Consider the following 22,903-nt stretch of genomic DNA (forward strand, 5'->3'; position numbering starts at 1 on the left):
GGTGGCCCCTTACACCACCACCCAGTTCCTGATGATGAAGGACCACGTGGAGAGCCTGCAGGACATGAGCAAGCAGGAGCTGATCCGTGAGTACATGGAGCTGGAGGAGTGCATAAGCCGCATGGAGGAGGAGAACAACCACCTGAGGTCACAGCAGGCTGACCCCCCCAAGCTCCATGAACTGGAGATGGAGCTGGAGAAGCTCAAAGAGGAGAACCGGCGGCTGCGGAGGGAGCAGGGGGTGGCTGACCCTATGGGACACTGATCCCCCCCCCCCCGGACTCTGAGCACCTGTGCTACAGCATTTCAACAAATATAACTTTTTCTTTTTTATGAATCTCCTGTGATTGTCACTTCAGAGCCATAACCTGCCCCCTCCCATAGCGGGACACCTAGACGGCGGCGCACAGACCCATTCGCCGTCTTCACACTGACTTCTGGTGACTCTGCAGATCGCACAAAGACTTGGGGACTGACCGGCGTGTGATCTGACGACCCGGTGACATACCTGAGTCGGAAGCAGTTGCCAAGGGAGGTCAGTCACGCCAAACGGAGTTAACCTCGGACTAAAAGCTCTGAACCCGTCAACCCTACTGGACCAGGGAAGGTCCAACCGGGTTGCCGGAGCAGGGAGAAAAAGGGGGGCCATTGTGAAGGACTTTTTGCCTATATGCTTCAATTTAATTCTCCCTGCTTGGTTAATGCTGTGTTAGAAGGGCTGTGTTAGAAGGTGATTTCAGGTGTGACTCACTCTGCTAACAGGCTGTTGAAATGTTAATTGATCTAGTGTGTTGTGTGAAGGATACCTGTTTTTACTGTTTACTGTGATTAGAAGGGGCTCAGGTTAATTATTCTGATTGCTTCATTGTGGTAATTATCTCTTCTATATGCGGGGCCAAGCTGTCTAGATAATGTATTCTGTTACACCTAGTAATTAACTCCACTGATGTCATTAAATGTGTTTTCAGAGTCGGCTCCGAAATGTCTGCCTAATAATCTGTATGGAAGCCCCAGTGTGAGGGGCGGAGATTGTCATTGTAACAGCTTTGTAAATTACATATAAGCTGTGTGTTATACCATTAAAGTCTGTCTTGTTCCAGCAGTAAGCGCTGACTCGTGTGTGGCTTATTATGGCGATTCCAGGATGGGATGTTCTTTTATGGGAAGAAGGGAATCTTTGACGGGGATATCATTCTAATACCGTCACAGGCGTATCTACCTAATTTGCATATTCAACGCGTAAATCGACGGAAGCGACACCTAGCGGCCAGCGTAAATATGCAACCAAGATACGACGGCGTAAGAGACTTACGCCGCTCGTATCTTAGCACAATTCCGGCATATCTTGTTTTCTGAATACAGAAAAAAAGATACGCCGGCGCATCCGAGAATTTACGCGGCATATCAACAGATACGCCGCGTAAATTGTTACTGAATCTGGCCCATTGTCTCTATAAGCGTGTTTTATAACCTCTGTCCCACCAACCTTGTAACAGTGGGGGATGGTGTGACCTTCCTGTGTGGAATCCCGGGAATACAGAGGACGGGGACATCTCTCTGGTGGGTTCCTGGTATTAGGTGGCTCCATCATATCCTTGTGTCCTTCTGAAAACTCCTCCATCACTCCATACTCCTCTTTATACTCTTCTTTAACATCAATATTATCATCCCAGAGGTTTCCACTCTGAATATATAATAAAACATTCATTGTAACAAACATGCTGTGTATAAATCAGAACTACCAATAATTGTCACTCATCTACCTGATGATGGTGGGGGATGGTGTGACCTTCCTGTGTGGAATCCACAAGACATCTCTCTGGTGGGTTTCTGGTTTCTTGTTTAGAAAGCGAATACGAATGATCCAAAATCATGGAACGTTTGTTTGCTAATTTAATATAACTTTCCTCAGACTCTGCTGAGGGAAAGTCAAAGTGTTCAGTTTGTGTACCAACCTCTGCATGTTGGACACTTTTAGGTTTTGTGGATTGGTGACATTGGCAGTTGCACATAATATTGCTGATTGAATCTGATTGTGACATTACCGCTCTCATGAATTCAGTTCTTGCTCTTTTGGTCAGTATTCTTTCCCAGTTTTCTTCTGAATATTTGTTTGTTGCAGTTTGTGGAAATAGAGTTGGTATTGCATCTGGTTTCAGTTTTCTTTTTGTACCTTGCATAACAAAGCACTCATTATTGAAGTGCACCGAACACATTCGGTATATATCTCCACGACGATCTTCATGTACAAGTTTTGTGAACTCATCAATAATTTTTGGGTCCATTCCTGATTTTTCTAACCAAGCTTTAATTAGTTTGTTATCTTTAGGAAAGATAAAAAGGGAAATATTTTCAGCAGTACTTTTTTTACCGCTGCGGTGGGCACAAGTTTGTGCAAAACAGTGTGGCATTTTTCTGTAAAAATAAATATATTATTTATCTAAAGATAAAATATCTTCTTTGTATGACATCATTTTATGAACAAAAAGTGAGAGAAGAAAGAGATTGAGTGAGTGAGTGAGTGAGAGAGAGGAGAAAGAGGAGAGAGGGATAAAGAGAGGAAAGAGAAATGGAGGATAGAGAGGGGAGGTAAAGGTGTAATTCTATGATATCTTTACTCCAACTTTAGTTAAAAAAATAACTAAATAAAAAAAATCAAAAGGGTAGTTACACAGATAATAGTAAAACAATACAACATATAAAAATAAGCATACATGCAAAAATTATATTTAAAAAAATAGAAGAGTGAGGAGAGAGCGAGAGAGAGAGAGAGAGAGAGAGAGAGAGAGAGGAGAGGGAGAGGAGAGAGAAAGAAATATCAGGAGAGAGAGAGAGAGAGGATAGAGGGGGAGAGGAGGAGAGGGATAGAGGAGAGCAAGATGAGAGATAGAGAGAGGAGAGAGAGGAGAGGAAAAGTGGAGAGAGAGGGGAGAGAGATATATAGAGAGGCAGAGAATAGAGGATAGAAGAGAGAGAGAGAAATAGGAGAGAGAGAAAGAGATAGGAGAGACAAGAAAAAAGAGGAGACAGAGAGAGAGAGAGAGAGAGAGAGAGAGAAAGAGAAAAAGGATATAGAGAAATAAGAGAGGGGAGAGGAGAGATAAATGAATGAATGAATGAAAACTTATATAGCGCAGCACATGCGAATTTAAATCGCCTCTGGGCGCTTGTTGTTCCTGTCTCCTTTGGTATCAAAAGAGATGAGTCTTGATCTTTCTCCTGAATGCTAAGTGATTCTCCTCCAACCGAATGCTGGTTGGTAAAGCGTTCCATAGTCTGGGACCTTGGACCGCGAATCTCCTTTCTCCTTTGGACTTGTATCTGGCTTTGGGTATCTGGAGGAAATTTTGATTGGTGGAACGCAGAACGCGATTGGGTTTATGAGCTTTTATTTTTTCGCATAGATAATGGAGAGCGTTCCCATGGATACATCTATGCGTTAGACAGAGTGCTTTAAAAGTGATTCTGTCTTTTACTGGTAACCAGTGAAGGGCTCTCAGTGAAGGTGAGATACATTCCCATGTTTTTTTTCCCAGTCACAAGTCTAGCGGCCGTATTTTGAACGACTTGTAGACGAGCGATTTGGTACTTGGGGAGTCCGAGGTAAAGGGCATTTGCATAGTCCAATCTTGAGTTTACAATAGCTCCCACCACGACCGCTATGTCTTCCTTGGGAATAAAAGGAGTAAGTCTGCGTAGTAGGCGCAGCAGATGGTGAGATCCGCTGACTACTGACCCTATTTGTGCGTCCATTGTCATGTAGGAGACAAAGATGACCCCAAGACTTTTGACTTTGGCGCTAGGGGTGATGATTTTGCCCAGAATGGGTGGGGGTCCAAGTTGTTGTAGGTTGATTCATACGCTTGGCGTGAAACAGGAGAAGTTCTGTTTTCGCTCCTTTGAGTTTAAGATAACTCTTTGTCATCCAGTCCTCTATCAAAGAGAGGCATGTCTCTAGATTGAGGTGATGATCCTTTTTATTGCAAATGCGGAAATACAGTTGCGTGTCGTCTGCATATGAGTGGTAGAGCAGTTTTTGACTGCTAATAATCTCAAAAAGAGGGCGAAGATAGATGTTGAATAACACCGGCGACAGGGGGGATCCTTGAGGGACTCCGCACGAAACCGTGCGTTTCTCAGAAGTGAAAGGTCCTAACTTCACTATTTGCGATCGGTTTTCCAAAAAAGAGGAGAACCAAGATAAATCGCCTTCTGCGACTCTGGCTACTTCAGCTAGCCGAGTCAATAAAAGCTTGTGGTCTACTGTGTCGAAGGCTGCGCTCAGGTCCAACAGAACCAGAAGACAAGATTCTCCTTCATCTGCGGCCTCGAGAGCGTCGTCCCATGTTTTGAGCAATGCGGTTTCTGTCCCGTGTCCAGGCCGGAATCCCGATTGAAATAGGGGTGATAGAGAAATAGGAGAGAGAGAGGAGAGAGACAAAAAGGGGGAGAGAGAGAAAAAGAGGGGGGTAGAGAGAGAGAGAGAGAGGAGAGGGAGAGGAGAGAGAAAGAAATAGCAGGAGAGAGAGAGGGGATAGAGGGGGAGAGGAAGAGAGGGATAGAGGAGAGCGAGATGAGAGATAGAGAGAGGGGAGAGGAGAGAGAGGAGAGGAAAAGTGGAGAGAGAGGGGAGAGAGATATATAGAGAGGCAGAGTATAGAGGATAGAAGAGAGAGAGAGAGAGAGAGAGAGAAACAGGAGAGAGAGAAAGAGATAGGAAAGACAATAAAGAAAGAGGAGACAGAGAGAGAGAGAGAGAGAGAGAGAGAGAGAGAGAGAAAGAGAAAAAGGATATAGAGAAATAAGAGAGGGGAGAGGAGAGGAAAAGTGGAGAGAGAGGGGAGAGAGATATATAGAGAGGCATAGTATAGAGGATAGAAGAGAGAGAGAAATAGGAGAGAGGAGAGAGAAAGAGATAGGAGAGACAAGAAAGAAAGAGGAGACAGAGAGAGAGAGAGAGAGAGAGAGAGAGAGAGAAAGAAAGAAAGAGAAAAAGGATATAGAGAAATAAGAGAGGGGAGAGGAGAGATAAATAGGGGTGATAGAGAAATAGGAGAGAGAGAGGAGAGAGACAAAAAGGGGGAGAGAGAGAAAGAGAGGGGGTAGAGAGAGAGAGAGAGAGAGAGAGAGAGAGAGAGAGAGAGGGGGTAGAGAGAGAGAGAGAGAGAGTGAGAGAGAGTGAGAGAGAGAGAAAAATATAAGAGGGAGGGAGAGAGAGGGGAGGGAGAGAGACAGATAGAGAGGAGAGGAGGAAGAGATAGAGAACGAGGGAAGAGAGAAAATAGAGAGAGGGAGGAGGAGGATGAAGAGTGAGAGGAAGACCAAGAGGAGAGGGAAGATGAGAAGGAGAAAGGAGAGAGGAAAGAGGAGGATGGAGGAGGGAGAGGGAGGAGAGTGAGGAAGAAAAGGAGGAGGGAGGAGAGTGAGGAAGAGGAGGAGGGAGAGGAGAGACGGAGGAGGAGGGAGGAGAGAGAGGAGGAGGGGGAGAGAGCAGGGGGAGAAAGAGGGAGGGAGGAGAAGAGAGGGAGAGGAGGAGGAGGAGGAGAGAGAGAGAGAGAGAGAGAGAGAGAATAGAGGGGGACGGTGGAGGGAGAAGAGAGAGGGATGAGAGGGAGGAAGAAGAGGAGTAAGAGCAGGAGGGAGATGAGAGTGGGAGGAGAAGGGAGAGGAAAAATGAGGAGGAGAGAGGGAGGAGGAGGATAGATGAGGAGGAAGAGGAGGAGGAGAGAGGGATGAGGGAGAGGTGAGAGGAAGGAGGAGGAAGAGGAGAGAGGGAGGAGGGGCTATTACCCTGGGGCACGCACGCTAGCATCAGTCTCCTGATACTGTCTATGCTTTTGTGGACTATATTGTCCAATGTTCATTGAACATTGAAACAGCAACTGTTTTGGATACCCTACTACTGCTTATTCACAGTTTGTGCTACGCCCCAGTTGAATACCGGTTTTTGGACTCTAGATTGGAATTTTTGTCCTGTAGCCGCTTATCCAGTTCCCTTTCCCACCGGTTGCTGTATTATTTTTTTTTTCTTTTCAAAATAATTAACTGGAAAGATTTTAATAACTCTGGAAGACTCCTATAAAGTTTTTCATCTAGCTCATTAAACTTTATGATAGACTCACCTACTGGATGTATTCATCGTGAAGCCACACATGACACAACAAATTGATATTTTCATACTACCAAAAAATCCCCTTTTTATCGTCCTGAAGAAGCCCCACGGCGAAACGCGTAGGCGACTTCAAAGGATTTTTCTAGTATTGCTTGTTATTTTCATGGTTATATTTTATGTAATTCCTTTTGCATTTATGTAATACTTTATGCTTGTAATAAAATTTCTATTTTTTAACTTACTTCCGACATGCCTCAAAGTCCGACCATCAATTTCTACCTGTAGCAATTGTTTTTCCTTTCCTACTATATACGGATGTGGCAAATGTGAGTGCTTCCCTATTGTGTCATTTTCACCTTACTCTCCCTATTCTACTCCCCCCTACCTACTTTTCTTGCCCCTTCCCATCTCCTATATCTCTCTCCTCCTTTTGTTTTTTGATTGGAAAGAAGAGAAGGAGGAGGTGGGAGGCGGAGGAGGGAGGAGTAGGAAGAAGAGAAGGAGGAGGGAGAGGAGAGAGGGAGGACAGAGTATTTGTCTCTAACATAACACAACTTTTTTTATTTTCTTTATCAAACATCACGGGACACAGAGCAGCCATAGTAATTACTATGTGCGTTATATGCCACCTATAGGTGAATGGACACTGGTACACTTAAAACTGGAAGTCCCCCTCTAAATAACCCCTCCCATACAGGGAGTACCTCAGTTTTTTTGCCAGTGTCTAATGCCGCGTACACATGATCGGAAATTCCGACAGGAAAGCCATGGATCTTTTCTTACAGACTGTTGGCTCAAACGTGTGTTGCACACACACGGTCACACAAATCTTGTCGGAAATTCTGACCGTCAAGAACGCGATGACATACAACACGTACGTCGAGCTGAGATCAATAAAGTTCAATAGGCAGTTCAGCTCTTCTGCTTGATTCTGAGCATGCGTGTTTTTTGCGTGTCGGAATTGCATACAGCCGAGTGTATTTTCCGATAGGAACTTTTTCCCCTCGGAAAAATAGAAAACTTGCTCTCAATATTTTGTTGGTGGAAATTCCGACAGCAAAAGTCTGATACACGCGGTCGGAATTTCCGACCAAAAGCTCACATCGGCCTTTTCTTGTTGGAATTTCCAATCGTGTACGCGGCATTAGTTAAATGATCCGTTAAATGATTTCTGGCAGAATCACGGGGCTATGCCATGCTATCAGACCCATTCAAAGTGCTATATAAAAAAGCCAAAGTGAATGGTACCCGAGACTCAAGGGAGAAGACTAATGTTCCTCGTTGAGGGCTGGACCCTGGAATCCGACACCTTGGTTACATTTATCATACCAAAAGTTTGCTCTGGCAGAGTGCTATACAGTTCTAAGGGAGAGGAACCCAAGTCCTTGAAGGTCTGCCATGACATGCTCGCCGTGATGGGTGAAGATTGGGTCTGTCTGTCTTTCCAGCAGTATCCTGCGACAGAGATGGTAAGTGAGAGGATTCTAAAGTAAATACACTTATGGACTTCTCTACTGAGTGGATTGTGCTGACCTGTTGTCTCCACTAGAGGGTGTGAAAGAACATGTTAAGTTTACATTACCATGCTTTTAAAGCTCCTGCTCAGTGTCAGTATCGGTGCCATAGTGTAAGCTTGCTCTGCAGCCAACAGAAAGTATGGGGGGTCTCCTGCCTGTGGGCATTGGGTACCCCTGGAAGAGCACCTTCCCCCGCCATTCCAATCGTGGGACCGATCCTTTTGAAGCACAGGAGGGGGAAACGATCCCAGGACGTCTGGGGGCTTGGCTTAAGTGGCCAGTGTTCACAAGGAACACAGTGCACAGTGCAGGGCTCACTCTCCTATAAAGTTGTTTACTCTGCAAACAAACTGGTGGCTGGTGGAAAAAGAGACTACAGAGCACACGTGGTAAGCTGTATGAGCAGTGGACACAGGCCTTTTTAAAAACTGCTCATGAGATGGTGACACGGATCCCTGGGGCTCAACCTAAAGACACAGAAGAAGCTTAAAGCAACACTAAAGTCAGGAATTAAAACACAAAAAAAAACATGTTATACTTACCTCCACTGTGCAGCTTGTTTTGCACAGAGTGTCCCCGAATGCTGTCTTCTGGGGTCCCTCGGCGGCTGTCTCGGCTCCTCCTCGCAAAAGCTTTCTACCTTTATGCGAGCTTGCATGGTGGAAAGCTTTTGCGAGAGCGCTCCCATGATACAGCGGCGGCCATAGCCGCCGACTGTATCACTCGTCCCCGCCCCCCGCGCCATCCGCTGTGATTGACAGCAGCGCCAGCCAATGGCTGCACTGCTATTAATCCGCCCAGCCTAGCCAATCAACGGCCAGGCTGGGAACCGAACAGGATGACGTGGACGCGCCCGGGAATTTTGAACGGTCAGGTAAGTAAAAACGGGGGCTCGGGGGGGCGGAGCTTTTAGATGTTTTTTTACCTTTACAACCCCTTTAAGAACCGTATACCAAAGAATTCTAAGCACAGGAGGGACTGTGAAGATATGAAATATACTTTGTATATCTATGTATATCTATATGCATTGATGTAGAGTTCCCCCAGTATATGAAGATCTTTTTCTCTTAACAAATGTTTCTGAATTATTTTGGTATTCCAACATGTGTTTGTGTCTTGATTGCTCTCCGGATGACACAAGATGTTCTGCCAATAACATGATAAAATTCTCAGAAAAGATACTGTTATGAAAAGTCCCTTTCCCTAGTTAACCACTTAAGCCCCGGACCAATATGCTGGCTAAAGACCCAAGGGGTTTTTACAGTTCGGGACTGCGTCGCTTTAACAGACAATTGCGCGGTCGTGCGACGTGGCTCCCAAACAAAATTGGCGTCCTTTTTTCCCCACAAATAGAGCTTTCTTTTGGTGGTATTTGATCACCTCTGCGGTTTTTATTTTTTGCGCTATAAACAAAAATAGAGCGACAATTTAAAAAAAAATGCAATATTTTTTACTTTTTGCTATAATAAATATCCCCCAACAATATATATAAAAACATTTTTTTTCCTCAGTTTAGGCCAATACGTATTCTTCTACCTATTTTTGGTAAAAAAAAAATCGCAATAATCGTTTATCGGTTGGTTTGCGCAATATTTATAGCGTTTACAAAATAGGGGATAGTTTTTTTGCATTTTTATTTATTTTATTTTTTTTACTACTAATGGCGGCGATCAGCGATTTTTTTCGTGACTGCGACATTATGGCGGACACATCGGACAATTTTGACACATTTTTGAGACCATTGTCATTTTCACAGCAAAAAATGCATTTAAATTGCATTCTTTATTGTGAAAATGACAGTTGCAGTTTGGGAGTTAAACACAGGGGGCGCTGTAACATTTAGGGATCACTGTGTGTGTGTTTACTAGTGTAGGGGGGTGTGGCTGTAGGACTGACACCATCGATCGAGTCTTCCCTATATAAGGGATCACTCGATCGATGCAGCCGCCACAGTGAAGCACGGGGAAGCCGTGTTTACATACGGCTCTCCCCGTTCTTCAGCTCCGGGGAGCGATCGCGACAGAGCGGCTATAAACGAATAGCCGCGCCGTCGTCCCGGATCGCTCCCCGATCGGACCCCCGACCCACGTCTAGGCAGGCACGTACAGGTACGTTGATGTGCCTGTCCGTGCCATTCTGCCGACGTAAATGTACATGAGGAGGTCGGGAAGTGGTTAATTACTCCCTTGGTATAATCAATCTTTCTTCTGTCAAACTAACCTTTCACTTAACGCCCTAGCTGGGTCATGATGACCAGATGCAATATTGTAACAATTAATAAAGAATATGTTGTGTAATCTGTAATTTGGGCTTGTGCACTCCATAGACTATCATGTTATGATTTCCTATAAAAGCCTGTAATGTTTTGTATTCTGTATCACACTCCCTTGGAAGATGTGATCCTCTGTACAGTGTGTATTTGGAAGTAAACATACATTTAAGACGAATGCAACTTGATTGGCGTGAAGATCCTTTATTTCAAGGCTCAACATATCACTACTCAGCATTAGGCTGGGCAATTATTAGCGCCATAATACTCATTGCTGTACTATTGCTCAGCAGTAGATACATAGGCTCGGATTCATATAGATTGGCGCATATTTATGCCGCCGTAGCGTATCTCTTTTACGCTACACCGGCGCAGTGTGGAATTCACAAAGCAAATGCTCCCAACTCTGCGCCGGCGTGACTCCATGCAAATGATGGGCTGAGCTTGAGACAAGTACTTAAAATGAACTGCGCATGCATCGTACCTTGGACGCATCCCAGTGCGCATGCTCACAATCACGTCGAACCAACTGGCTGAGATCCGTCCAATCACTGCCTACGACGTGAACGTAACCTACGCACAGCCCTATTCACGTACTACGTAAATGGCGTAAAATTTGACGGCGTTCATTCCCTGGTCCATACCTTTGCATGAGTTGCGCCTACAATATGGGGAATAACTTTACGCTGGACGTAACCTTTACACAAATCACTTAAAAAATGCGCCGGGCGCAAGTACATTCGTGAATCGGCGTATCTCCCTCATTTGCATATGTGCATCGAAAATCAATGGGAGTACCAAATGCGTCCAGCGTAACTATGCGCCCACTATACGCCGGAGTAGGCAAGTTACGTTGGTCGGATGAAGTCAGTTTTAAGGCGTATCTTAGTTCTGTGGGTATGGCGCACATTTATGACGGCGCATAGTTACACTTACGCGGTGCATCTCGAGATACGTCGGCGTAAGTGCTTTGGGAATCCGGGCCATAGTGTTAGTACCTCTGCTTTTGTGCTTAGGACTATGTCTTTCCAAAATACAAGGGGGAAATCAACAGGGAGAAATGCAAGGGTGCTGCGGTCAGGGTCTGAGGATCCTAATCACGCTTCCACAGTATCATCTTTCCCTGACAGACCTGAAGCGACAGGCCAGGCTGAGTCATTTAGGTCTTCTGGGGTTGCAGCTGCTTCCACCACTTCAGCCTCTGCATACATCACTAAGGACGATTTGGCTTCAGTGTTAGCTGGATTGGAAGGGGAAATAGCTGAAATGATTGCATCTTCTTCCCAATCTGGGAGAAAATGCGATAGGTCCCCCTCCCCTGCCCCTGACCTTCCTGTGTTGGAACAGGAATGGGCAAGAGATGTTTTTTTGCTCTTGGTGGATCAAGAAGAGAGGCAGGCAGATGTCTCCTCCTCTGAGGACTCATGGCGCGTACACGCAATCATTTTTCAGCATAAAAAAAACATTGTTTTAAAAAAATGTAATTAAAAACGATCGTGTGTGGGCTTCACATCATTTTTCGGGTTCTGAAAAACGACAAAAAAAATATTCGAACATGCTGCATTTTTTTTTTAACAACATGCTGCATTTTTAACAACGTTTTAAACAATGTCGTTTTTCGGGTTGTAAAAAATGATCGTGTGTGGGCTAAAACAACTTTAAAAACCCGCGCATGCTCAGAAGCAAGTTATGAGACGGGAGCGCTTGTTCTGGTAAAACTACCATTCGTAATGGAGTAAGCGCATTCATCATGTTGTAACACACAGAAAAGCGGGAATCATCCTTTACTAACACGGAATCAGCTAAAGCAGCCCAAAGGGTGGCGCCATCCGAATGGAACTTCCCCTTTATAGTGCAGGCGTACGTCACCGCGCATTGCTAGAGCATTTTTTTAAAACAATGGTATGTGGGCAACATCATTTTAATGATGAAGTTGGAAAAACTTAGTTTTTTCTACATGCTGAAAAACAACGTTTTTTTCCCATGCCAATAAATGATCGTGTGTACTCGGAATGATCGTGTGTCTCGGAAGAGCCTGTTTCAGGCTCACAATCTCAAAGGTTGTTGGTTCAGCCCCTTATGGAGTTGGTCCAGTCTGGGTATAAAATGCCCCCATCAGAGACAGCTGAGGCTTCTTTTTCCTCCCTGGGCTGAACAGCTAATATATGCAGACTGGGAACACTGAGACACGCATTTTCTTCCTCCTAGAAAATGTTCTCATCTTTATACTATGGAAGAGAAGTTCACTAAAAAGTGGAGTTTGCCAGCAGTTGATGCAGCTATTTCCTCCATTAATAAGAGTCTAACCAGTCCAGTGGACAATGTTCAGGTGTTGAAGGATCCAGCTGACAAAAGACTGGAATATTTACTTAAAAACCTCCTTTTCCATAGCTGAGGCAGTGGCACAACCTGCAATAGCAGCAATAGGTATTTGCCAAGCCCTATAAGACGAGGTTAAGCAGGTCATAAAGATGTGCCTGCGTAAGGAGAGAAGGCTCAGGATCTAGATGAGCTGCCAAGGGCCTTGTGTTTCATGGTTGATGCGTTCAAAGACTCTATTCGTCAGACATCTCGCCTGGTATTTCTATTGGTGCACATGCATAGAATTCTGTGGCTAAAACATTGGTCAGCTAAATTAAAATGTAAAAAGCTATTGGCTGGTTTTCTGATTCATGGGGAACAGTTTCTTTGGGGAGGATTTGGACAAGTACATCCAAAAAATTGGTAAGAGTACCCTTCTACCAATCAAAAAGAGTAAGCGTCCCTCATACAAAGGGGCTTCCTCTTCAGTGCCAGGACCCCCAGCCTCCAGGCAGTTGCGACGGCCTCTGCCTTCAGGGTCAAAGGGTAGACCTCAGGGCAAAGCACATGGCCCAAAGAAGTCCTGCAAACCTACAAAGCAGAATGCCAAAGCCTCCTTGTAAAGGGGTTCCCCGCTCGATCGAGTGGGGGAGAGACTTCTGTGGTTCTCAGGGTCTTGGCAGGAAGAGATCCTAGACGAATGGGTCACCTCTGTGGTAGCCCTAGGCTACAAACTAGAGTTTCAGAAGTTTCCTGCAGGTCATTTTTTGAGTTCCAATGTTTCCAAGGATCCAGGAAAAAGAAGGCCTTTGTTTCTAGCACTAGACCAGTTGATGTCTCAAGGAGTCATCATAGAGACCCCATCAGAGGAACAGGGAATGGGGTTCTACTCAAATCTTTTCACGGTACCAAAACCGAATGGAAATGTCAGACCCATTCTAGACCTCAAAAATCTGAATCGGTTTCTAAACATCCGCTCCTTTCGCATGGAGTCAATCGGTCAGTCATCTCTACCCTGCGGGAGGGGAATTTCTAGCATCAATAGACATCAAGGATGCATACCTGCATGTGCCTATATTTCCCGCTCACCAGAAGTTTCTGCATTTTGCAGTAGAACACCGCCATTTTCAATTTGTGGCCTTACCCTTCGGGCTGGCTACGGCTCCCCGAGTATTTATGAAGGTTTTGGCCCCAGTACTAGCAAGACTAAGGGGCCAGGGTATAGTAGTAATGGCATACTTGGACAACCTGTTGCTGATAGATCAGTCAGTGGCACGACTGAACCAGGGCATGTTCAGCACAGTCAAGTATCTGGAACATCTGGATTGGATTGTCAACCTAGAAAAATCTTCCTTACATCCGCTAAGAAGGCTGGAGTATTTGAGTCTAGTCATAGACACAGCCCAAAAAAGGGTGTTTTTGCCCCAGGCAAAAGTCAACACTAAAAGTGATCTGGTCCAGGTGATTAGGACAAGGAAGGATCCTTCCATCCGCCTCTGTATATGGTTACTGGGAAAGATGGTGGCATCATTCGAAGCGGTGCCCTATGCCCGGTTTTATTCTATCAGTTTGGAACAAAGATACCCAAACCTTGGATCACACAACGTGTTTGACTCTGAGGGTATTCCAGAGTCTCAGTTAATGGTTGGTAACCAAAAAATTGTTGAAGGAAAAATCCTTCATGTTGGTTACCTGGAAGGTCATAACAACGGATGCCAGCCTCTTGGGTTGGGGTACAGTCATGTAAAAGCCCACTGTCCAAGGGAAGTGGTCAGTGTCCGAAAAGACCTTGCCCATCAACTTCCTAGAGATTTGGCGGTACGTCTAGTGCTAATAGCCTGGACATACAGGTTGCGGGGCTGTCCCGCCAGGATACAATCGGACAAGACCTCAGCAGTGGTCTATATTAATCACCAAGGGGGCACCAGACGCTGTGCAGCCCAGAGGGAAGTGAATCATGTTCTGATCTGGGCAGAGGAGCATGTGCCTTGCCTATCAGCCATCTTCATTTCAGGGGTGGAGAATTGGTAAGCGGATTTCTAGAGCCATCAACAAATTTTCCCAGGAGAATGGTCCCCCAACCCCCACATTTTCTTGGCCATGTGCCAAAGATGGGGACATAGATCTATTGGCGTTCAGGTTCAACAAAAAGTTGGACAACTTTGTGTCAAGAATTCCTTTCATTGATTCCTGCCTTGTGCATTGCCAGCACCCACGGTCTTTGAGGAGGACATTGATTGCTTATTGCATTTGCCTGGAGTGGCGGTCTCTTTTTCTTCACTAGTTTTCCACTGCATCCCCACCCGACCTTTTTGCCTAAGGTAGTGTCAGGATTTCATCTGAACCAAGATGTGGTCCTGCCTTCCTTTTTTTCAACAGCCTTGTTCTGCAGAAGAAAGACCTTTACACTATCTTGATGTGGTAAGAGCAGTAAAGGCCTATCTGAAGGCAACAGCTCAGGGAAAACTGATGTTTTGTTTGTGCTGCCAGATGGCCCCAGGAAGAGGCAGGCAGCAGCAAAGTCGACTATTTCAAGATGGATTTGTCAAGTTATTATTCAGGCCTATGGCATGAAAAGGAAAGTTCCACCTTTTCAAGTAAAGGCGCACTCTACTAGAGCAGTCAGTGCATCACCCGGCTTCTATGACTCAGATTTGCAAAGCCACAATTTGGTCATCAGCGCATACATTTTCAAAATTCTATTAGGTGGATGTAAAATGGCAGGTGGATGCCGCCTTTGGTCGCAGTGTGCTGCAGGCAGCAGTTTAGATCCTCATGTCCGATGGTGGCCTGCCTTGTTTGTGTCTCCCTCCCCTCAAAGGGCATTGCTTTGGGACATCCCACATAGTAATTAATATGGCTGTTCTGTGTCCCGTGATGAACGATAAAGAAATTAAGATTTCTATAACAGCTTACCTGTAAAATCTTTTTCTTGGAGTACATAACGAGACACAGAGGCCCCTCCCTTCTTTTTGGGATATAGGTATATTGCTTGGCTACAAAACTGAGCTACTCCCTGTATGGGAGTGGTTATATAGAGGGGGACTTCCTGTTTTTAAGGGTACCAGTGTCGTACAACCCAAATAGTAATTACTATGGTGCTCTGTGTCCCGTGATGTACTCCAAGAAAAGGATTTTACAGGTAAGCTGTTATAAAAATCTTAATTTATATATATATATATATATATATATATATATATATATATATATATATATATACACACACACACACACACACACACACACACAGTCTCTATTAGTGCAAGCAGAATTTTTTTTTAAATGTAATTGGCTACAGGAGGGCATAAAGTATGGATAACACAGACAAAAACATATAAAGACATTGGTGAAGCAGAACATTATTTTTTTGGGGTACTTACCTGTCAACTGAGGGAAATTTTGATGTAAAAATTCTGTTATTTTTGAAGATGTTCTGACTCCAATTTTATCTGCAATTAATAAAATATATATATTTTTTAAATGTTTCGAAAAATTAGCTAGTACAAAGCAAATGAAAAAGACTCACATACTGGAGCGAGACAAATAAAAAGCATCATTGACATAAATCCAAATAATCTTTGAATTAAAAGCATCAGACAATGACACAAAGCATGAAATTGATATTTCCCTCCCGACAATGTACACAAAGGAATGGCACACATGACAATCATCAATCTTACTTGGTCAGAAGTCCTGGTGGAGAATTTGACATAAAAGTTCAGTAATCTGGTTCTAAATCTTCACAAAGATCGCCGCTCTGCAGACCTCTGTCACCGCTGCTGCATGCTCTGTATACCAACAAAGACTTGTTTTCCCTTTTTAAAACTGGCACTTAGATCCACCTTTCATCACATCATTTCCTGTTTGGAAATAACGTGATGCAATCCTGCGGCGATGCCCACTGACTCCTGGGAACAATGACAAACATCTCCCAGGAGCCAAGGTGCTGCAGGATATGACGTACAGTGCTGCGGCCGAGAAGAGGCAGATTACAAGGGACACCCTAGCAACAAGGCACACAGTAAGTAAAAAAAATCATGCCAAATGTTGTTATACTTGCAGCAAGGAACTCATTCAGATCAAGCTTAACATTTTGGTGGAACTCCGCTTTATTAACCGATAAGTCATCAGATGTCCAAGGGTTTCAAACGGGTGCTGGCAATTGTTACTGCGAGTCATTTTAAATGACTTTTAATTTTTATTTAAAGGATTTTTTTAATTCTATTGTTGCACTTTTAGCATAATTAAAGTAATTGTTCCAGAAAAAACAATTGTTTGGTGGTGATCGGGAACAAAATAACTGGTGTGGGGGTGATTAGGGACACAATAACTGGTGTGGGGGTGATCAGGGACACAATAATTGGTGTGGAGTCTGGTACGACTTTACAGTTCAGGTTCGCTCAACCCTAGACACAATAACTGGTGTTGTATTGATCAGGGACACAATAACTGGTGAAGAGGTGAACATGGACACAATAATTGGTGTGGTGGTGATCAGGGACACAATAACTGGTGTGGCGGTGATCAGGGACACAATAACTGGTGTGGAGGTGATCAGGGACACAATAACTGGTGTGGAGGTGATCAGGGACACAATAACTGGTGTGGAGGTGATCGGGGACACAATAACTGGTGTGGAGGTGATCGGGGACACAATAACTGGTGTGGCGGTGATCAGGGACACAATAACTGGTGTGGTGGTGATCAGAGACACAATAACTGGTGTGGCGGTGATCAGGGACACAATAACTGGTGTGGTGGTGATCAGGGACACAATAACTGGTGTGGAGGTGATCGGGGACACAATAACTGGTGTGGAGGTGATCAGGGACAAAATAACTGGTGTGGAGGTGATCAGGGACACAATAACTGGTGTGGAGGTGATCGGGGACACAGTAACTGGTGTGGAGGTGATCAGGGACACAATAACTGGTGTGGAGGTGATTAGGGACACAATAACTGGTGTGGCGGTGATCAGGGACACAATAACTGGTGTGGAGGTGATTAGGGACACAATAACTGGTGTGGAGGTGATCGGGGACACAATAACTGGTGTGGAGGTGATCAGGGACACAATAACTGGTGTGGAGGTGATCGGGGACACAGTAACTGGTGTGGAGGTGAACATGGACACAATAATTGGTGTGGTGGTGATCAGGGACACAATAACTGGTGTGGCGGTGATCAGGGACACAATAACTGATGTGGAGGTGATCAGGGACACAATAACTGGTGTGGATGTGATCAGGGACAAAATAACTGGTGTGGAGGTGATCGGGGACACAATAACTGGTGTGGAGGTGATCAGGGACAAAATAACTGGTGTGGACGTGATCAGGGACACAATAACTGGTGTGGAGGTGATCAGGGACACAATATCTGGTGTGGAGGTGATCAGGGACACAATATCTGGTGTGGAGGTGATCAGGGACACAATAACTGGTGTGGAGGTGATCAGGGACACAATAACTGGTGTGGTGGTGATCAGGTACACAATAACTGGTGTGGATGTGATCAGGTACACAATAACTGGTGTGGAGGTGATCAGGGACACAATGACTGATGTGGAGGTGATCAGGGACACAATAACTGGTGTGGAGGTGATCAGGGACACAATAACTGGTGTGGTGGTGATCAGGTACACAATAACTGGTGTGGATGTGATCAGGTACACAATAACTGGTGTGGAGGTGATCAGGGACACAATGACTGATGTGGAGGTGATCAGGGACACAATAACTGGTGTGGAGGTGATCAGGGACACAATAACCGGTGTGGAGGTGATCAGGGACACAATAACTGGTGTGGAGGTGATCAGGGACACAATAACCGGTGTGGAGGTGATCAGGGACACAATAACTGGTGTGGTGGTGATCAGGGACACAATAACTGGTGTGGAGGTGATCAGGGACACAATAACCGGTGTGGAGGTGATCAGGGACACAATAACTGGTGTGGAGGTGATCAGGGACACAATAACCGGTGTGGAGGTGATCAGGGACACAATAACTGGTGTGGTGGTGATCAGGGACACAATAACTGGTGTGGAGGTGATCAGGGACACAATAACCGGTGTGGAGGTGATCAGGGACACAATAACCGGTGTGGAGGTGATCAGGGACACAATAACCGGTGTGGAGGTAATCAGGGACACAACTAGTGGTGTGAAGGTGATCAGGAAAAAATAACATAAAATACATAAAAATACAAAAAATGTACCTAGGAGGACGCGATCCATATGGAGTAGGAGGTTGAGGTGGTGGTGGATGTGGCGGTGGAGGAGGACGAGGTAGCCAACACATGTTTTTGTTTTTAATTTATTTAATTTTTAAATTAGGGTACACCCCAAAAGAGTGTACAAGAATGGCTGGGTAAGGCTGGTATACATGTGTCTATTCTGCCACATGAAGGGATAAGGAGAAAACACTGCAAACACTGGAGGAAACACTGCAAAATATATTTTTTTACCCTAAATGGGTGTTTTTTGAATAGAACAATAGAAGAACAGTGGCTAAAGTGTTTATCTCACACGTACAGATATGGAGGAAACACTGCAATTTTTTATTTATTTTTTGCCCTAAATTGATGTTTTTTGAATAGCACAATAGAAGAAAAGTATCTTGCAGAGTATCTCACAGTAAGATATGCAGTGCTGGTGTAATTAGATTATAGAAGCAGGACAGACTCCTATATATTTCTCTCCCTACAAGCACAAACAGGAACCTTCCCCTAACGTATCTTGCAGAGTATCTCACAGTAAGGCCCCGTACACACGAGAGGATCCATCCGCTGAAAAATCTCAGCGGATCGGTTTCAGCGGATAGATCCCCTGGTGTGTACGTTCCAGCGGATATTTATCCGCGGATATTTCCGATTTCCAGCAGATAAAAATTTGTAGACATGCTTACAAATCTATCCGCTGGAATCGGAACCAGCGGATCGATCCGGTGGTCTGTACAGACTCACCGGATCGATCCGTCCAAACCCATCGCTCGCATGCGTCGTAATGATTCGACGCATGCGTGGATATCCTTATATGACAGCGTCGCGCACGTCGCCGCGTCATCATCGCGGCGACGGCGCGACACGTCACCGCGATGGGAATTTGGCGCGGATTTTAATCCGATGGTGTGTACACTCCATCGGATTAAAATCCTCAGAGGATTTATCCGCGGATACGGTCCGGCGGACCGTATCCGCGGATCAATCCTATCGTGTGTACCAGGCCTAAGATATGCAGTGCTGGTGTTTCTGAAGAAGGACAGTCTGACTCCCATCTAAATCTCTCCCTGAGAGCAGCAGCGGCAGCCTTTCCCTACCCTATCTGAAGCAGAGTGACGATCTGTGCTGTGTGCCTCTAGCTTATATAGAGGCTGGGTCACATGCTGCACTGGCCAATCACAGCCATGCTATTAGTAGGCATGGCTGTGATGGCTTCTAGGTCACACGAGTAAAACAAATGGTGATTGGCTGCCCTGCAGCGCGCCATTACATTGCCGAACACGAACCCGACTTTACAGTAAATTGTACGGGTTCGGGTACAAAAAAATCCAAAAGTCCGGTACGAACCCGAACTTTACAGTTCGGGTTCGCTCAACCCTAGACACAATAACTGGTGTGGAGGTGATCAGGGACACAATAACTGGTGTGGAGGTGATAGGGGACACAATAACTGGTGTGGAGGTGATCAGGGACACAATAACTGGTGTGGAGGTGAACATGGACACAATAATTGGTGTGGAGGTGATCAGGGACACAATAACTGATGTGGAGGTGAACATGGACACAATAACTGATGTGGAGGTGAACATGGACACAATAATTGGTGTGGAGGTGATCAGGGACACAATAACTGATGTGGAGGTGATCAGGGACACAATAACTGATGTGGAGGTGAACATGGACACAATAATTGGTGTGGAGGTGATCAGGGACACAATAACTGATGTGGAGGTGATCAGGGACACAATAACTGGTGTGGTGGTGATCAGGGACACAATAACTGGTGTGGTGGTGATTAGGGACACAATAACTGGTGTGGAGGTGATCAGGGACACAGTAACTGGTGTGGAGGTGATCAGGGACACAATGACTGGTGTGGAGGTGATCAGGGACACAATGACTGGTGTGGAGGTGATCGGGGACACAATAACTGGTGTGGAGGTGATCAGGGACACAATAACTGGTGTGGAGGTGATCGGGGGCACAATAACTGATGTGGAGGTGTTCGGGGACACTATAACTGGTGTGGAGGTGATCGGGGACACAATAACTGGTGTGGAGGTGATCAGGGACACAATAACTGGTGTGGAGGTGATCGGGGACACAATAACTGGTGTGGAGGTGATCGGGGACACAATAACTGGTGTGGAGGTGATCAGGGACACAATAACTGGTGTGGAGGTGATCAGGGACACAATAACTGGTGTGGAGGTGATCAGGGACACAATAACTGGTGTGGAGGTGATTAGGGACACAATAACTGATGTGGAGGTGATCGGGGACACAATAACTGGTGTGGAGGTGATCAGGGACACAATAACTGGTGTGGTGGTGATCAGGGACACAATAACTGGTGTGGAGGTGATCGGGGACACAATAACTGGTGTGGAGGTGATCAGGGACACAATAACTGGTGTGGAGGTGATCAGGGACACAATAACTGGTGTGGAGGTGATCGGGGACACTATAACTGGTGTGGAGGTGATCGGGGACACAATAACTCGTGTGGAGGTGATCAGGGACACAATAACTGGTGTGGAGGTGATCGGGGACACAATTACTGGTGTGGAGGTGATCGGGGACACAGTAAAACTTATTACCAGAATTTATTTACAAAATGAAGAGAATGTTCCGGCCCCATAAATTGGGAAATGTTCTGACCCTGAAGGGGTTAATCTACAAATAATAAATGTTGGGACAGCGCTTGCACTATGGACAAAATATCTGAATCCACAACACGATAGTTCCAATAAAACTTTCTTATATTAAAGTGTCAGACAACTCCTGGGGTAACCTGGCGGCACTTACTCAGAAAACCCCCGGCTGTAGATGACTAGATGTGCTGGGCTCTGTAGTCCCACAGAGTTCATGGTGCCTGAGAACCAATAGATGCCTCTATAGCAGGAAAATGGCGAGAGCAGAAGTGCTAATCCACCGCCAGGGTCCCAGCCACAGATACTCCAATGGATGACGGGACATATTTTTGGTAAAATTGATCCACTTTTGGGTTCACAATTTCATCCCCCAAAATCCCGTCCCACCGACTCCTATTGTGAGGCTCATCATAGTGTCTCTGGAGGGGCGCTGATCATTCCTGTGTAAAATCTTACAGAAATCTTCCTTAATCCCGACCTTTAATTATCATTTCATTCCCCCCACATACAATGTCTGGAACCGACATTTACTGACATCAATAACTCCCCTCGTGGTACAGACCATAAATTCCCTCATTGTAATATACGGGAATATTCTACATTTCCACACTATATATGTGTGTATCATCATCTGCTGGAGATAAAAGACGTCACAGTGACTATGGAGGAAGAGGACGGACATGACGGGGTTACTGGGTGTAAATAGAATATAAGGGGCCAGATTCTCAGCTGAGATATGACAGTGTATCTCCAGATACGCCGTTGTATCTCTGTTTTTGAGGCCTCCTATCTATGCGACTGATTCTTAGAATCAGTTCCGCATAGATTTTGCTTAGATCCGACTTGCGTAAGTCACTTACACCGTCGGATCTAAGTTGTAATGTTACGCTGGCCGCTAGGTGGCGTTACCGTCGATTTCTGTGTCGAATATGCAAATGAGCGGGATACGCCGATTCCAGAACGTATTTGCGCGCCGTCGTCATAGTTTGCGTAAGCGTAAGATTACTCCTGCTGTATGAGGGGTAACCTTGCGTAGGTCCGGCGTACACCATGTTAGGTATGGACGTCGGGACAGCATCAGGTTTTTCCATCGTTTACGTAACTCGTCGCAAATAGGGCTGTACGTTAATTACGTTCACGTCGAAACCAATGTATTTGCGGTGTACTATGGAGCATGCGCAGTGGGCTTCGTTTACGGCCGGCGCATGCGCAGTTCGTTCGGCGCGGGGGCGCGCTTAATTTAAATACAGCACGCCCCCTCCTTCCTACTTTGAATTACGCGGCCTTACGCTGGCCCATTTACGCTATGCCGCCGCAAATTACGGAGCAAGTGCTTTGAGAATACAGCACTTGCCCGTAAAAAGTGCGGAGGCGTAGCGTAAATGGGATATGCTATGCTACGCCGAAGAAACGGAAAACTACGAGAATCTGTCCCAAGATCTTATTACCTCCTCTGCTGCCTCTTCCAGCAACGTCTTCTCTCTCCTTCCTCTCGACTCACCTCTCACCCGGAACTTCCTGTCTGTACCTGACATCACTTCCTGTCTGTCTTCCTGATAGAAGTGAGATCACCACCTTGTGGAGCTCAGAGGAACTGCAGTCCTGAGAAATATATTGAAGTGATCTTGTGCTGTGTGTATATGTGCTGTATATCCTTATAGATGGGTCATCTCCACTCCCACCAAGGGGGATAGAAATATATTACTGACTAGTCCGGCCTTTATCAGCCAGGGATCCTCCAAAGGATTTTAGGGGTTCCCTGTGAATTGATCAATTTCTGTCTTTCAGTAACAACAATTTCATGATAATGTAAAAATGTCCTTCTTTC

General features: G+C 45.4%; 1 long non-coding RNA gene across 2 annotated transcripts; it reads right to left on the reverse strand.

The window, feature by feature from the left end:
- Positions 1-1,769: 1,769 nt before the first annotated feature.
- LOC120921739 lies at positions 1,770-22,562 on the reverse strand. Of its 2 annotated transcripts, none has more exons than XR_005744939.1 (3): positions 22,524-22,562; positions 15,580-15,648; positions 1,770-2,415 (listed from the first exon to the last, which is right to left on the reverse strand). It is a non-coding gene; the product is annotated as an uncharacterized LOC120921739 (long non-coding RNA). The 2 variants fall into 2 exon arrangements; XR_005744940.1 differs by lacking the exon at positions 22,524-22,562 and adding an exon at positions 15,880-15,991.
- Between the last annotated feature and the right edge of the window lie 341 nt (positions 22,563-22,903).

Source organism: Rana temporaria, assembly GCF_905171775.1.
Source record: "Rana temporaria chromosome 4 unlocalized genomic scaffold, aRanTem1.1 chr4a, whole genome shotgun sequence".
NCBI classification, from domain to species: Eukaryota; Metazoa; Chordata; class Amphibia; order Anura; family Ranidae; genus Rana; species Rana temporaria.